Source organism: Micromys minutus (assembly GCF_963924665.1).
Source record: "Micromys minutus genome assembly, chromosome: 21".
Taxonomy (NCBI): domain Eukaryota; kingdom Metazoa; phylum Chordata; class Mammalia; order Rodentia; family Muridae; genus Micromys; species Micromys minutus.
Window position 1 is genome coordinate 16,070,192 of NC_137956.1, and position 17,339 is coordinate 16,087,530.

The following is a 17,339-nucleotide window of genomic DNA, read 5'->3' on the forward strand; positions in this document are numbered from 1 at the left end:
TTTTAATTTTTATTTTTATTATGGAATTTACCTCTATAAAATAACAGTGGTTGTGGCTAGACAAGGTGACACTGCGATGTAGTGAATGGAGCATGAAAGGCTCAGAGCAGCACAACAGAGGCTGATATCATTGACAATAACCTCCAAGATGGAACCACATTAATTAATGCTAAAATCTTCCTGGGGAAAGAAATAGAAGCCTTTGGAAAATAGAGTCATTATTAGAGCAATGCCAGTAGCCACAATGCCCTTTTACTAGACAACATTTACTTAACACCTTCTTTCTAGAATCTAGTGGTGTAATCTTCTCTTCCCAAAGTTTTGTTCTCTATTTGAATTTTCCTATAAAAGAAATACTAGAAGTCAAATTCTGCTTTTGCTTTCCTCTATAACTATGATAAATAATGGATGATTCTGCTTGACTTAGTTTGGGAAGGGATATTTTCCTTCAAGTGCCAACAACTTATTTTCAAGGTCACTCCACAGATCTTGGAACATGATACCAAGAATTTGGTCATTGTCAATATTGATAATGAGTACCTTAAGACTTTGACATCAACAGAAATTTAGAATGTGGGTAAAGAGAAAGCTTATGATGTCAGTTAAAATTGTCTTGGAGTAAATCTAAGGATGTGAAAGATTTGCACAGCATAAACTTTAAAATGCTTAAAAGAATAAATTGAAGGATATGTCAAGAGGTAGACAGACCTCAAATGCTGCCAGACTTGTGAGATTAATGTAGTGCAAATAGTGCAAATAGTCATCCTACAGAGAGTCAATCCAATCTCCATCAAAAATCCAAAACAGTCTGTTACTGAAGTTGAAATGACAACAAAATAAAATTATAGGGAATGTGATCATCTTAGATTTCAAATATTCTTAAAACATAACAGTCAGGGGAGATACAATACACTGCTAAAAAGAGTTAAATTGAACTTAATAAAAATAGAAGAGTTAAGTTGAAGTGGAGAGAGGAGGCCATAGTAGAAGAGAGAAAATGGGGAGAGATGAGTTACAATAGACATTTCAAAAAAGTTATATGGAAAATTACTACGGTAGAATCTGTATGTGCATATACACATACAGAAATTGATACAGGCATTCATAAATATAAATAATTAGAATGGGGTACTGTGTAACTGGACAACAATTCCTCTAACAGACACTAGAGATTAACAGAAGCGCAGTACCAAGAATGGGTTATTGCTTTTATTGTTAACCAATGAGGTCCTGTTAAAGCTGTTGACATTGCTCTTGGTTACCCTCCAGAACTTGATGCTAAGACACTATTGCCACATTAACATAGAACATGAAGTAGTGAAGTTGATATTGACCTAAAATTTTCATCCCTACTGGTTAGCTTTCATATTGTTGGAAGGTTTGATGCAAACACCAGAAAAGAAAAGTGATCATCACTCATGCCCAGCTGTGAGACCTGAAAGGCATAATAATTAATGGCCCAACAAGAAAAGCCCATTGGTATAATAGTAACACAAGCAGTATAGGTATAACCACTTTTAAAAATTGGATATTGTCTATATTTACATTTCAAATGTTATCCCCTCTCCCTCCACTCCCATCCCACCACCTCTCCACTTGCTTTCATGAAGGTGTTCCCTCCCTTTCCACTTCAGTGCCTTGGCATTCCCCTACACTGGGAAAACACACCTTCACTAAACCAAAGGCCTCTTATCCCATTGATGCCAGACAATGCTATCCTCTTCTACATATGAAACTGAAGCCATGGGTCTTTCCATGTGTGCTCATTACCAACCACTTTATGACTGGATTTAAGTCCTGCTTTACAGATGTAACCCATACCTGGTACCATTATTGGGTCAAGAACCTATAACAATACAGAAATTGTGATCCATTTATACAAAGGAGTACAACTCAGCTATTAGAAACAATGACTGTCAAAAGAACAGACATAATATGCAGTCACTGATAATTGGATACTAACCCCAGAAAGCTCTGAACACCCCAGAAACAACTCACAGGCTATATGAAGCTCAAGAAAAACAAAGGCCAAAAAAAAAAAAAAAAAAAAAAAAAAAAAAAAAAAAAAAAAAAAAAAGAAAGCCTCAGTCCTTAGGAAACAAATAAATGTATAGCACCCTCTCAGAGTGTGATACACCTGGACCTTAAATCATTAATAATCCAAGGGCAAAGATAATAGCATTGTGGCAATTTTTGGTACTCACAGATCACTGTGCTTAATCTATACTCAACAATAAACCTGTTTCCATGTTATGTTCTGTCCTGCATGTACTTCATGCTTATGGTAACTAGTGGGATTTCAATGCATGCTATCAAACCTCTAAAAGAATTAAGTACTGACAAAAATATTCATATAATGTTATGCCAAAATGCCTTTAAAATCTGTATATGTATCCCTCTTTTTTAAAAAATAAAGTTGTAAGAGAAAAAAAACAATGACTTTATGAAATTACTAGACAAATGGATAGAACTAGAAGCTATCATCCTAAGTGAGGTAACCCAGTCATGAAAGAGCACACATAGTATGCTCTCACTGATAAGTGGACACTAGCCTCAAAAAGTTCTGAATACACAAGAAAGATTTCACAGACCTTTTTAAGCTCAAAAAGAAGGAAGTTCAGGATGTGGATTCCTTAGTCCTTCTAAGAAGGTAAAACAAACCACCCACAGGAAAAATTACAGGGATAAACAGAGGAGCAAGAATTGAAGAAAAGATCATTCAGAGACTGTCTCACCTGGGAATCCATCCCATATGCAGCCACCAAACCCATGCACTATTACTGATGCCAAGAAGTGCTTACTGGCAGGAGCCTGATATAGATGACTCCTCAGAGGCTCTTCCAGAGTCAGACAGATACAGCTGAGGATGCTGACAGCTAACCATCAGACTGAGCACAGGGACCCGAATGGAAAAACTAAAGAAAGGACTTTGAAAGAGTTTGCAACCCCATGTGAAGAACATTATCAACCAACCAAACCCTCCATAACTCCCAGGGACTAAAATACCAACCACTGAAAACACACTGAGAGACCTATGGCTTCAGTTGTATATGTAGCAGAGAACAGCATTGTCTGGGATCAATGGGAGAAGAAGCCTTTGTCCAATGAAAGCTTGTTTTTCCAGTGTAATGGAATGTCAAGGCACTGAGGTGGAGAAGGTGGTTGGGGGTGGGAGCACTCTCATGGAAGCAAGTGGAGGGGTAAGGGTGGGTGGGAGTTGGGGGAAGGGAATAACATTTAAAATGTAAATGCAGAGCATATCAAATAAAACGAAAAGAAAAAAGAAATCCACATGTAAGAACATTGACTCTCAAGTCTCTACCTTCAGACAAACCACATCACCACTCGTACCATTAGGAAGGAGAATAGTCTCAAAATAATTAGGTGAAAATCTCTATGTTAAGAGCTTTATTTATAATAGACAGAAGCTGGAAAGAACCCAGATGGCCTTCAACAGAGGAATGGATACAGAAATTGTGGTACATTTACACAATGGAATACTACTCAGCTATTAAAAACAATGACTTCATGGAATTCTTAGGCAAATGGATAGAACTAGAAAATATCATCCTGAGTGAAGTAACCCAGTCACAAAAGAACACACATGATATGCACTCACTGACAAGTGGATATTAGCCCCAAAGCTCAGAATACCCAAGATACAATTTACAGACCACATGAAGCTCAAGAAGAGGGAAGACCAAAATGTGGATGCTTCAGTCCTTCTTAGAAGGGGCAACAAAACACTCACAGAAGAAAATACAGAGACAAAGTGTGGAGCAGAGATGGAAGGAAAGGGCATCTAGAGACTGTCCCAGCTGGGGATCCATCCAATATGCCTCCACCAAATCCAGTTACTATTGCTGATGCCAAGAAGTGCATGCTGACAGGAGCCTGATATAGCTGTCTCCTGAGAGGTTCTGCTAGAGCCTTACTGATACAGATGAGGATGCTTGCATCTAACGATTAGACTGAGCATGGAGATCCCAATGGAAGAGTTAGAGAAAGGACTCAAGGAGCTGAAGGGGTTTGTAACCTCATCGGAAGAACAACAGTATCAACCCATGGCTTCAGCCACATATGTAGCAGAGGATGGCATTTTCTGGCATCAATAAGAGGGGAAGCCCTTGGTTCTCTGAAGACTTGTTTCTCCCAGTGCAGGGGAATGCCAGGGTGTTAAGGTGGAAGTGGGTAGGTGGGAGGGGGAGCATCCTCATAGAAGCAGGGAGACAGGGTATGGAAGAGGGGGGAACCGGAAAAGGGGATAACATTAAATGTAAATATATAAACTATCCAATAAAAATTTTTATAAAGAACCTATAACAAAACAGTTCATAACCCTAAAGGGGGATGCGACACTATTTTGCCACTAAATGGACACAGCATTAAACTGACTCCTAATGACTTTCCATTATGTCCACAGATTACCATGATGTCCATAGGTCAGCTGCTATGAATTCATGCACACATCTGCCTTGCTATGTCCAGAAGACACCGTTTCCTCATAGTCCTCCATCACCCAAGCTCTTGTGCTTTGTACCATCTCTTCTATAATGGCCTCTAGACTTAGAAAAATGGGAAAGGTATATATATTCCATTTGGAGCTGAGAATTCTGCAGTCTTTTAAGTCAAACCCTTAACCAATAGTGAGTTTCTCTCTTAATCACCATTTACTACAAAGAAAAGCTTCATTGACGACATTTTCCCTCCCCTAAGACTGGCAAGCCTTTCATACAGCTCAAGTTCCCTCCAAAATTTATTGATCAGCCACCTGACAAACATAACCCTTAATTAAATCTTGCTGAAAGCATGAAGACTGAAACAGCACTGGTTGAACACCTGACGGACTTGTAACATCTTTGGTCATTTACAAGATTAACTCTCAGAGTTGGTTTGTATCGGTGTGATAAAGTGTTTGACATTCAAAGAGAAAAAAAAACTTAAGAGTTTAAGAAGTTTTGGGCTCCGTCTCTGAATGTTTCAGCTTGTGCCGACCCACTCCATGCTGTCAGAACTGTACTGAGGCAGAAGGAAACACAGCTGCATATTTCACAGTGATAAGAAAACAGAAGGAATCAGAGCTTTTATCTAGCTCCTGCTGGAAGCAGACACAGAGACCCACAGCCAAACGTTAGGCAGAACTTGGGGAGTCCTATGGAAGAGGCAGTGAGAGCTCAAGGACACCTCAAGAAAACCCACAGAACCAACAAAGCTGAACTCATAGGGGCTCGCTGAGACAGAGCCAACAATCAGGGAGCTTACATGGGTCTAGCCAACGCCTTGTGTATGTATGCTACAGTTGTGTGACTTGGTGCTTTGGTAGGACTCCTCACAGAGTAAGTGAAGGACACTTCTGATGTTTTTTATTGGCTTTTGGGACCCTTGTCCTCCTCCTGGGTTACCTTGTCTTGGCTTAATGTGAGGGGAGATGCCTAATCTTACAGTAACTTGATATGCCATGTTTACTTGATATCCTTGGGAGGTTTGCCCTTTTCTAAAGGGAAATGGAGGAGTGGATGAGGAGGAATAACATGAGGAGAGAAGGAGAAAGTGGGGGCAGAAGGAGGGAAGAAGGGAGAGAAAACTGTGGTTGAGATGTAATATATAAGAAAATAAATTAATAAGAAAGGTAGAGAGAAGAAGGAAGGAAGGAAGGAAGGAAGGAAGGAAGGAAGGAAGGAAGGAAGGAAGGAAAGAAGGAAAGAAGAAGAGAGGAGAGAAGAGAAGAGAAGAGAAGAGAAGAGAAGAGAAGAGAAGAGAAGAGAAGAGAAGAGAAGAGAAGAGAAGAGAAAAGAAGAATTCAAAAAGAGAAGCAAAGCGCAGCATGAGAGAAAACCTAGTCTCCAGGAACCAAATTTCTCTAACTAGGCCTCAACTCCAAAAGTTTGCGCACACACACACACCCCAACACTGTCTAATTTTCAGTCAACAGCAGCAAGTTATCCCATTGACAAGGTCAGAGATTCAATGATCCAACCACCTCTCACTAGTTGAGGTCCATATTCTTCATATTTTGAAGGGATACTTCATACCTAAAACATAACTCCCAGGTAAAATGCTAGATCAGCTGGTTGTTTACCCCAGAGTCTGCCAAAGGTCACATGAAAGTATCTGTCATATTTGTCTAAAAAGAAAAGATGAGAGGTTCCAGAGCCGTCTCGTGCGGAGGGCGGGCTGCCGTGTCCCGCCGGGTCGGTGTAGCTCGCTGCAGGCGTTGTGACACTCGTGGGTGGTGTGCTCAGCTTTTCCTGGCTCCTTCGGTCACTGCTGCAGCTCCGGCCTCGGGTCTGACGCGCCACAGCATGGCTTCCACTTTGGAGGAGATGCAGAGACCTAGAGGAAGTCAAAGTGCTGCTGGAGAAGTGCACAAGGGAAAGACTACGTGACGCTCTGACAAGTGAGAAGTCCAAGATTGAGACGGAGCAAAGGAACAAAATGCAACAGAAGTCGCAGAAGAAACCAGAACTTGATAATGACAAGCCAGCTGCTGTGGTTGCTCCTCTTACAACAGGATACACCGTGAAAATCAGTAATTATGGATGGGATCAGTCAGATAAGTTTGTGACAATCTACATACCTTAACTGGAGTTCATCCGGCTCCCACTGAGAATGTGCAGGTACACTTCACAGAGAGGGCATTTGATCTTCTGGTAAAAATCCTCAATGGCAAGAATTACTCCACGATTGTGAACAATCTTTTGAAACCTATCTCTGTGGAAAGCAGCTCAAAAAAGGTCAAGACTGATCCAGTTATTATCCTATGTAGAAAGAAAGCAGAAAACACACGATGGGACTATTTAACTCAGGTGGGAAAAGAATGCAAAGAAAGAAAAACCTTCCTACGACACTGAGGCAGATCCTAGTGAGGGATTAATGAGTTTTCTAAAGAAAATTTATGAAGATGGAGACGATGACATGAAGCGAACCATTAATAAAGCATGGATGGAATCCAGAGAGAAGTGAGCTAGGAAAGACACAAAATTTTGAGGCTTTTAAAAGTCCTTATGGGAACTGTGCTGTGGAGTGCTCATGTTTCCAGTAGGGAACTTTGTTGAGCTGCACATATTTGTTCCTGTGGGTATGTAGTTTCGACAGATAACTATTTACACAGCCTTCTAAGTAAAGACAGCAGATCCTCCATTTCTTACTGGAGGATTTGATTTAAATAAATATGCTTATTAAACGTTCTTCATCAGCATCCCAGACATTCTGTTTCAGAAAAGGTTATATGGCATTCTTACTGAAATGTAAAAAGGAAATCTTACATAATGAAAATGTTGTATCACAAATTTTTGTTCTGGCTGGGAGATAGAAAACAAGTATTTATCTATAACTGACATTAAGTCCCTGTGATGTAAAAAATAAAAGCAAATTTTTTGCATAAAATTCAAATCTGTTCATGAGCTTGCAAGTTATGATAGAGCTGTGACCCATTATTACAAGCTTAAGCAGCATGTGTGCCATGTGTTACCATGTACTACTAATTGATTTAAAAATATTTATGAATATAAAAGTAAAACACAAATGACCAAAATAAAAGAATATCTTGTGTTGATAAGTATTGTCATGGATCAGATGGCTTAAAAAATAAACATGATGTGAAAACTTGAAAACTCCATTTATCCCTTTGTTCAATAAAGTTGGAGTTTTACCTAAAAAATAAAAAAAAAAAGAAAAGGTGATTATGATGGCATTGCAACAGGGAGCTTTGAAGGTTAAAACACATAACCTATGCAAAACCCTATAGCAGTCATCATCGCATTTTCTAACTTCTCCGGAGTTTCGAACACTATACTCTGTTTGGGAGATTTTGAGTCTTTTGCCTGTGTCTACCAAAAGTGGAAGCCAATATCATTAGCTCTGAGTACACACTAGGTGCTGACGTTTGGCCCAGGCTCCCTCCTTAGTCTAAAAAGGCATGCTCAGTTTGGACGGCGTGATCAGGGATGTACCCTGCAGGAGTGTACATAGAATCTTTTTGAAACGATTCAGCAATGTAATCTCCACTGAAATAAACTCATAAACTAAAATAACGTTTTGGCAGAGCTGCTGAAGTGGTTTTTGTTATCAGCAACCAAGAAACTGACTTCAGCAGCATCCGTTCATGAATGTGGCATGAAGCACATTTCTGAAAGAGTATGCGTCTTCGTTGCCCCTCTGTGTAGACTTCGCCACGTTAAAGACAGTAACCTAAAACAAGTGACTTCTACCGTGTCCTTGCTGCAAGCCAGAAACACGAGAGAATGACAGTGAGTAATCATATCAGTATTATAAATGACTAGTAAATATTAAAATTGTCAGTCAGCTATTGTAGGAGTTTTAGGTAATGAAGGAACAGTCAGGAAGGTAGAACACAAACGCCCTAAGCAAGGCAGTCAGAATTCAGTAAGATTCTTCTGTGCTTCCTACACTGTTCACATCAGTAAGGCCATTTGTTAAGTAGCATTTAGCACTTCAAAGATAATTTAAGTCTTGATTCAGAGATGAATCCTCTTTGGCCTCTTTCTAATAAATATTTCTAGTATATATGAATGGGAATCCTATCTTCGAATCTTGAAGCTGTCCTCAAGGTGAGTTTATATTTAGTGATATTTTTCTGTGACTGAAATGTAAGGAACAAAAATTCCTTGCTCCTTGATTCATCATGATGCTCAACTGTTTTCCTCTCTAGAACTAGACATTAAATCTCAGGTGTTCATCATATTTACAAACTCTGGACATCAACTGCTGATTTGTTTTGTGCTTACATTGATTATGTAACTGTTTAAGTGGTCTAAATAGTACCGTAAAAGTAAAAATGGTACTATTTATGACAGGGATCTTCACTACTGAAAGCTGAAATTGTCTTGCAAATATTACAACTCTATTAAACCTATTAAATTTCACACCAAGGATACTGAAGTTACTGTGACAGATTAGTAAACAAACACTATTTCAGACATTAGATTTTCAGTATTTGTCATCTGGGATTTCTTTAAAAGATGAATACTTGTGCTTGGGCATTATACTGGAGATTATGTTGAACAAAATGTATATGTTTTGTGTGTGGATAGAAGAGTTATTTAATAAGGATTTAATAAAAATTCAGTTTTGAGCAATCCAAATTAGATTCTTGGCATAAACTTATCAACTTCTTACTTTTTGCTTTTCATATTCTTAGAAATACAATAAACAGAAACAATAAGACCCAGGGGCACAAAATCCAAAAGCTCCTGAGCTATTCTTGTGTGCATTCAAAATGGTAAAGTTTAAAATCTGGAGGTGGTGGTGAGAAGAATCACCTCATTTCAACCATGCCCAAATCTGAACAACCTAAGAGACAATTTGGTTACCTATGAATTTTGATGCTCATTTGAGACAGACTTCTTAATGTTTTCCCATGTAAATAATACAATTTTGCAGCATATTTAAGAATTACAGAATTAAAATTCAAAACCTAGCAAATAATTTCAACATTTTAGCAAAAGAAGTTATACTCTGTTATTACAAATACATTTAATCACACGCTGTGGACTTATTTTCACAGATTTTATGTGCTATACAGTTAGATCCAGGCTATACAGAGCTGCAGAGTAATGCTCAGTTCAAGATATAAAGTGAATAATAATAAAATATGAGAGAGAAAATAATAAACATCTTAAATTCTGATTTAAAATAATTAAATATAGAAAAATATGAGATTTTATTCTGTAATGCTATCACTTCTTGGCCTTTTGGCTAAGATCAAGTGTATTCTGTAATGCTACATATTTTCTAAGATTTTAGTTATCACTGATGAATTCTATGACAGTTGTACAATGTTATTTTCTATTAGAAGATGAGTTTAAAAGATAGTTTGATGTTCTGTAAAAGTTGATGGTAATTCATTTTATTATAATTTTCACAATGTTTTGTTTTGAGACATTCAACAATTGACAGAAATTGTTATCACATATCATTACAAATACAATCAAACTTTGCTGGGAGATGTTTCTATACCAAATAGTTTACATTAGATATGCATATAGCAGAGACTGAAAGCCTTGGATGTCCTACTAACCTCCGACTAAGTGATGGACCATTGCCCTAGCTCTAGCTCCTCCTTCTCCTCCTCCTTCATCTCCTCCTCCCCCAGCTCCAGAAAATGTTCGCAATGACTCTAAATCCATCTCAAAGAGGAGAAATAAGAAAAAGGTAGAAAGTGGAATTGGAAATATAACGGCTTTATTGATCATGATTAAAATGCCTTGCTCTGCCAATGTTTTGAAAGCATATAAACATATAATAACATTGCTAGGCTCCCTCTCTCAGGTTCTCAGAAAACACCCTTGCCAGTGAGGAGGCACAAACGTCAATTTTATTGGAGTAACAATAAAAGTCTGCTTTTGCGTTATTTCATGCCAGATCACATAAACAGAAAGCTGGAAAGAGGGCAGATGATTTCCAAAGCAGTGATTTCAAGAGTCCACAGCTACAAGTCAGCACATATTCTGACAAAAATATAAAAGAAACAAATTTATGAAGCCATAACCAGAATTTTCCTAAGCGTAAACGCAGATCCGAGTAGCATGAAAGAGCATACACATTTCTAACAGGAAGTTTGTATGTGAGAGAAGATCAAGGCTCAAAACGTTTCCAGCTGCCTATAAAAGAAGCTCATTAAACGCCTTGAAATTGCCTTACATCGTTTTGTTGCTCTTCTTTGCAAAGCAGCATATTCCATAACTTTAGTATGTTATACAATAGTATTTAACGATCTGACACTAAATTGTTTAGGGCTTTCCTAAGAAAACCTGCAAGAGAAGTAAAATTTGAGCTCAGAGAATATTAGCGCTGATATTGGGACAATCTGAGCATAGACAAAAGACAAGAGGCTCTTAGAGTGTCACGTGACGTGCACAATGCGCCTCTTTTCAACATTTTCCCAGTATGTGTAGATGTAAAAGTCTAAATGTTTTATTGGTTTGGGAAAATTCATTTCTATCTATCTGGTTATTTATTTTGTCTGTTCATTGATTTGGCCTTTAAAGACTGAGTCTTGTCATGTAATATAGGCTAACTTCAAAAGTGTCACAATACTTCTGCCTCTCTCAAGTTCTTAAATTCCATTTGTGTGCTACCACACCTGCCAAAACTTTTTAACAAAACTTTAGAATAACATAGTACAGATTATCATGTGGACAATATAGTAAACTTTTCTACTTCCAGAAACTTTGCTTTTGTTTTCCTATTTTTTATTAAAAATGGATTTTTTCCACGCAGCAAATTTTTATAAGTTAAAGCATCAGCAAGCTCAGATAACAGAATATTGTCACCACCCTAAACTCCTGTTCCTGCTCTTGTGATTTGGTAAAAGTTCATTTCCATTTTCCCAAAGTTACTTCATTATTTTATTTCTATCATCATCTTCTAGTTTTTGAATTTGAAACAAATGGACTTATGTGGAACAATTTACTTCCTTCAGTGAAATTTATATTTCTGGTATTCAGCCTGCTATTGTATCGAAATGATGCTATTCATCTGCTCTCCTGCCAGCAGAGCATGAAGTTTCCCATTTATCAGCGTGTGTGTCAGGGCGGGCCATTGTCATCTATAACCATTATAGGGGTGTATAGGATTTCCTGTCATAATTTAAATTTTTATTACATTGATAAATAGTAATGCCAAGTGCTCCTTAATGTTCTTCAAATTTTTTCTTTTGTAGAGAGAAAAAAAATGACTGTATTGAAGCCTTTCTTGTGTTGTTCTGTTGAGTTTTCTTTTTCCTAAAAGTTGTAAAGAATATCTAATACGTACTATACACAAGTCCTTTGTTAGGGATGTCTAAGCATATGACTAAATTGTGTCTCCTAAAAGTTCAGGTGTTGAAGCTTTAACCTCTAGCCTGTTAGAATGTGACCATATTAAACAAATGGATCTTTAAGTAGTAATTCATATTATTTCAGGATACAGCATGGGAAAAGAATTCCTGAGTGGCATTTAAATCAGGTAATAAAGCCAATAATGAAAAATAGAGCCTCTTAAAATTAAAAGGTTAATCAAAATAATGTATATAGCTGTTCAAGCGAGGAGACATTCTACAGAATAGATTCTGTACTAGCTATATTTCTGACAATAACCTTAAACAATAAGAAAATAAGCGTCACATTTTAAAATGGTCTATTTAATTGGACAATTTTCAAAAGACAAAATATAAATGGCCATTAAATTAGCATCTGTATCCATCAGGGAAATGTGCCTTAGAAGGTCCTTGAGATTCTATCTCATCCCAGTCAAAATATCTAGGATCATTAAAACAAATACTGGTAAGAATGTGAACAAAGTTTTGACTATCCTAGGGTTTTTCTTATTCCAAATGAATTTGAGAATTCTCCTTTTTAACTCTATGAAGAATTGAGTAGGAAGTTTTATAGGGATTACATTGAATCTTTAGATTGCTTTTGCTAAGATGGTCATTTTATCATATTAATCCGGCTAATCACCATCCCTAACCTCAAGCTATATTATAAAGCAACAGTGATAAAAACTGCATGGTATTGGTACAGAGACAGGCTGGTAGATCAATGGAATATAATTGAAGACTCAGATATGAACCCACAGACATATGATCATCTGATCTTTGACAAATGAATTAAAACCATCCAGTGGGAAAAAGACAGCATTTTCAACAAATGGTGCTAATTCAAGTGGCACTCAGCATGTAGAAAAATGAAAATTGATCCATTATAATCTCCTTGTACAAAGCTCAAGTCCAAGTAGATCAAAGACCTCCACATAAAACCATATACACTCAAACTAAAAAAAGAGAAAGTGGGGAAGAGCCTCAAATGCATGGGCACAGGGGAAATTTTCCTGAACAGAACACCAGTGGCTTATGCACTAAGATCAAGATTCAACAAATGGGACCTCATAAAATTGCAAAGCTTCTGTAAACCAAAGAACACTGTTAATAGAACAAAACACCAACTCACTGATTCGGAAAAGATATTTAACAGCCCTATACTTCATAGTGGGTTAATAACCAAAATATACAAAGAACTCAAGGAGGTAGACTCCAAAGAACCAAATAACTTTATTAAAAAGTGCAGTACAGAACTAAACAGAGAATTCTCAACTGGGGAATCTCAAATGGCTGAGAAGCACTTAAAGAAATGTTCAATGGCCTTGGTCATCAGGGAAATGCAAATCAAAACGACCCTCAGATTCCATCTTATACCAATCAGAATGGCTAAGATCAAAACCACAGGTGACAGGAGATGCTGGTAAGGATGTGGATAAAGAGGAACACTAATGGGACTGCAACCTGGTAAAAACCACTTTGGAAATCAGTCTGACAGATCTTCAGAAAATTGATAATAGTTCTACCTGAGGACCCAGCTATACCACTTCTGGGCATATACCCAAAATATGTTCCAATATATAACAAGGACACATGTATCACTATGTTCATAGCAGCCTTATTTATAATAGCCAGAAGCAGGAAAGAGCCCAGAAGTCCTTCCAAAGAAGAATGGATTCAGAAAATGTAGTACATAAACACAGTGGAGTACTACGGAGCAATGAAAAACAATGACTTCATGAAATTCACAGGCAAATGGATGGAACTAGAAAATATCATCCTTTTTCTATCCTCCTTTGGGAACCCCATTATCAGTCCAATGATTGGTTTAGAGCATCAAACTATGTATAACAAGGTTACACATGGCTCCAGCCACATGTATAGCAGAGGATGGCCTTATTTGGCATCATTGAGAGGAGATGCTCTTGGCCCTGTGAAGGCTCAATGCCCAGTGTACGGGAATACGGGGGGTGGGCGATGGGAGGGTGGGGGAAACATTCACAGAGGCAGGGGTAAGGGAGAAGAGATATGGAGATTCCAGAGGGGAAAGGGGTTAACATTTGAAATGTAAATAAAGACAATATCCAGTGGGAAGAAACAAAGAAAAGAAAATATCATCCTGAATGAGGTAACACAGACACAAAAGAACACACAGGAAATGTACTCACTAATAAGCCGATATTAGCCCAAAAGCTCCCAAGGCCCATGATTAAACTCACAGACCATAAGGAACATAGAAGGGACAAAGACCAGAGTGTAGATGCTTCAGTCCTGCTTTGGGGCGGGGGTGGGGGATTGCAGGATGACTGTGGGTGGTGGAGGGAAAGAGGCACCTGGAAAGAAAGGGGAAGGAAGTAAGGCATGGAAATAACAGAAACTGGAGATGTGAGAGAGGACCAGAGGGGCAACAAATCGAGCAGGGGGGGTGAGGAACCGGAGATAGCCACTGGAGGGTCCCAGACACCAGAACAAAGCCCTAGAACAAAAGGAAGCAGATATACCCAAAAAGAGTAGACGGCAAGAAATAATCAAAATTAGGGCAGAAATAGACCAAATAGAATCAAAAAGAACCATTGAAAAAATCAACAAAACCCAGAGTTGGTTCTTTGAGAAAATCAACAAGATTGATAAACCCCTAGCAAGACTAATTAGAGGGCAAAGAGAGAGTATACAAATTAACAACTTCAGAAAAAAAAGTGGGGACATAACAACTGAAACTGAGAAAATTCATGAAATCATCAGATCCTACTACAAAAATTTATACTCCACAAAATTGGAAAATCTGGAGGAAATGGATGAATTCCTAGACAGATACAAGATCCCAAAGTTAAACCAGGACCAAGTAAACCATCTAAATAACCCTATAACACCTAAAGAAATAGAAGAAGTCATCAAAAGTCTCCCAACCAAAAAAAAACCCAGGTCCAGAGAGGTTCAGTGCAGAATTCTATCAGACATTTATTGGGGATATAACACCAATACTCTCCAAACTATTCCAAAAGATAGAATCAGATGGAATACAACCTAACTCATTTTTTGAAGCTACAATAACCCTTGTACCTAAACCACACAAAGACCCTACAAGGAAAGAGAACTTCAGACCAATCTCACTTATGAACATAGATGCAAAAATACTCAACAAAATCCTTGCAAACCGAATCCAAGAACACATCAAAACGATCATTCATCATGACCAAGTAGGCTTCATCCCTGGGATGCAGAGATGGTTTAATATAAGGAAATCCATCAATGTAATCCACCATATAAACAAACTCAAAGATCAAAATAACATGGTCATCTCACTAGATGCTGAGAAAGCATTTGACAAAATCCAACACCCCTTCATGTTAAAAGTCCTGGAAAGAACAGGAATCCAAGGTCCATACCTAAACATAATAAAAGCAATATACAGCTAACCAACAGCCAACATCAAACTTAATGGCGAGAAACTTGAAGCAATCCCACTAAAATCAGGGACTCGACAAGGTTGCCCACTCTCCCCCTACCTATTCAACATAGTACTGGAAGTCCTGGCTGGAGCAATTAGACAGCAAAAGGAGATCAAGGGGATACAAATTGGAAAGGAAGAGATAAAAACATCACTCTTTGCCGATGACATGATAGTGTACTTGAGTGACCCCAAAAATTCCACCAGAGAACTCCTACAGCTGATAAACAAGTTCAGCAAAGTGGCTGGATACAAAATTAACTCGAACAAATCAGTAGCCTTCCTATACTCAAAGGACAAACATGTGGAGAAAGAAATTAGGGAAAAGGTACCCTTCACAATCGTCACAAAAACTATAAAATACCTTGGTGTGACTCTAACTAAGCAAGTGAAGGACCTGTATAATAAGAACTTCAAACCCCTAAAGAAAGAAATTCAGGAGGATCTCAGAAAATGGAAAGATCTCCCATGCTCATGGATTGGAAAGATCAACATCTTAAAAATGGCCATCCTACCAAAAGCAATCTACAGATTCAACGCAATCCCCATCAAAATTCCAACCCAGTTCTTCAAGGAACTGGAAAGATCAATGTGCAATTTCATATGGAATAACAAAAGACCTAGAGTAGCTAAATCCATCCTCAACAACAAAAAAATATCTGCGGGAATCACTATCCCTGACCTCAAGCTATATTACAAGGCAATTGTGTTGAAAACTGCATGGTACTGGTACAGTAATAGGCATGTGGCTCAATGGAATAGAATAGAAGATCCAGAAATGAGCCCTCATGTATATGGTCACCTGATTTTTGACAAAGGAGCAGTAAACATTCAATGGAAAAAGGACAGCCTATTCAACAAATGGTGCTGGTCCAACTGGCACTCAGCATGCAAAAGAATGAAAATAGACCCTTTCTAATCTCCTTGTACAAAGCTCAAGAGTAAGTGGATCAAAGATCTCCACATTAAACCAGATACACTGAAACTATTAGATGGGAAAGTAGGGAAAACCTTAGAACACATAAGCACAGGAGAAAATTTCCTGAACAAAACACCAATGGCTCAATCTCTAAGGTCAAAGATTAACAAATGAAACTTAATGAGATTGCAAAGTTTCTGTAAAGCTAAGGACATCGTCAAGAAAACAAAACGGCAACCAACAGAATGGGAAAAGATCTTTACCAACACCACATCAGATAGAGGCCTAATATCCAAGGTATACAAGGGACTCAAAAGGCTAGACACCAGAGAATCAAATAACCCTATTAAAAAATGGGGTACAGAGCTAAACAAAACCTTCTCAGCTGAGGAACACCGAATGGCCGAGAAACATCTGAGGTAGTGCTCGATATCCTTAGCCATCAGGGAAATGCAAATCAAAACAACCCTGAGATCCCACCTCACACCAGTCAGATTGGCCAAGATCCAAAAATCAGATGACAGCAGATGCTAGCGAGGCTGCGGAGAAAGAGGAACACTTCTCCACTGTTGGTGGGGTTGCAAACTAATACAACCACTCTGGAAATCAGTCTGGCGATACCTCAGAAAATTGGATATAGTACTACCTGAAGACCCAGCTATTCCACTTCTGGGCATATACCCCAGAGACACTTTAATACACAACAAAGATATATGCACCACAATGTTCATAGCGGCTCTATTTATAATAGCCAGAAGCTGGAAAGAACCCAGATGTCCTTCAGAAGATGAATGGATACAAAAATTGTGGTACATTTACACAGTGGAATACTACTCAGCCACCAGAAACAATGACTTAACCAAATTCTTAAGAAAATGGCTGCATCTAGAGAATATCATCCTGAGTGAGATAACCCAGGCACAAAAGAACAGACATAATATGCAGTCACTGATATTGGGATGCTAACCCCAGAGGCTTGCACTCCCCCAGAAACAACTCACAGACTGTATGAAGTCCAAGAAATAAAGAAAACAAAAAAAAAAAAAATTTACAAAACAAGAAGACTTTGACTATTTCCATGTTGCGTTTTGTTTTGCATGTACTTTATGCTCATTTTAACTATTAGGTTTTCAATGCATACTGTCAAGCCCTTG

At 38.2% G+C, this 17,339-nt stretch overlaps 1 pseudogene across 1 annotated transcript; it reads left to right on the top strand.

The window, feature by feature from the left end:
- The first annotated feature begins 6,302 nt into the window (after positions 1 to 6,302).
- LOC308434048 (calcyclin-binding protein-like) lies at positions 6,303 to 6,963 on the top strand (annotated as a pseudogene). Its single transcript has one exon. The product of its transcript is annotated as a calcyclin-binding protein-like (transcript).
- The last annotated feature ends 10,376 nt before the right edge of the window (positions 6,964 to 17,339 follow it).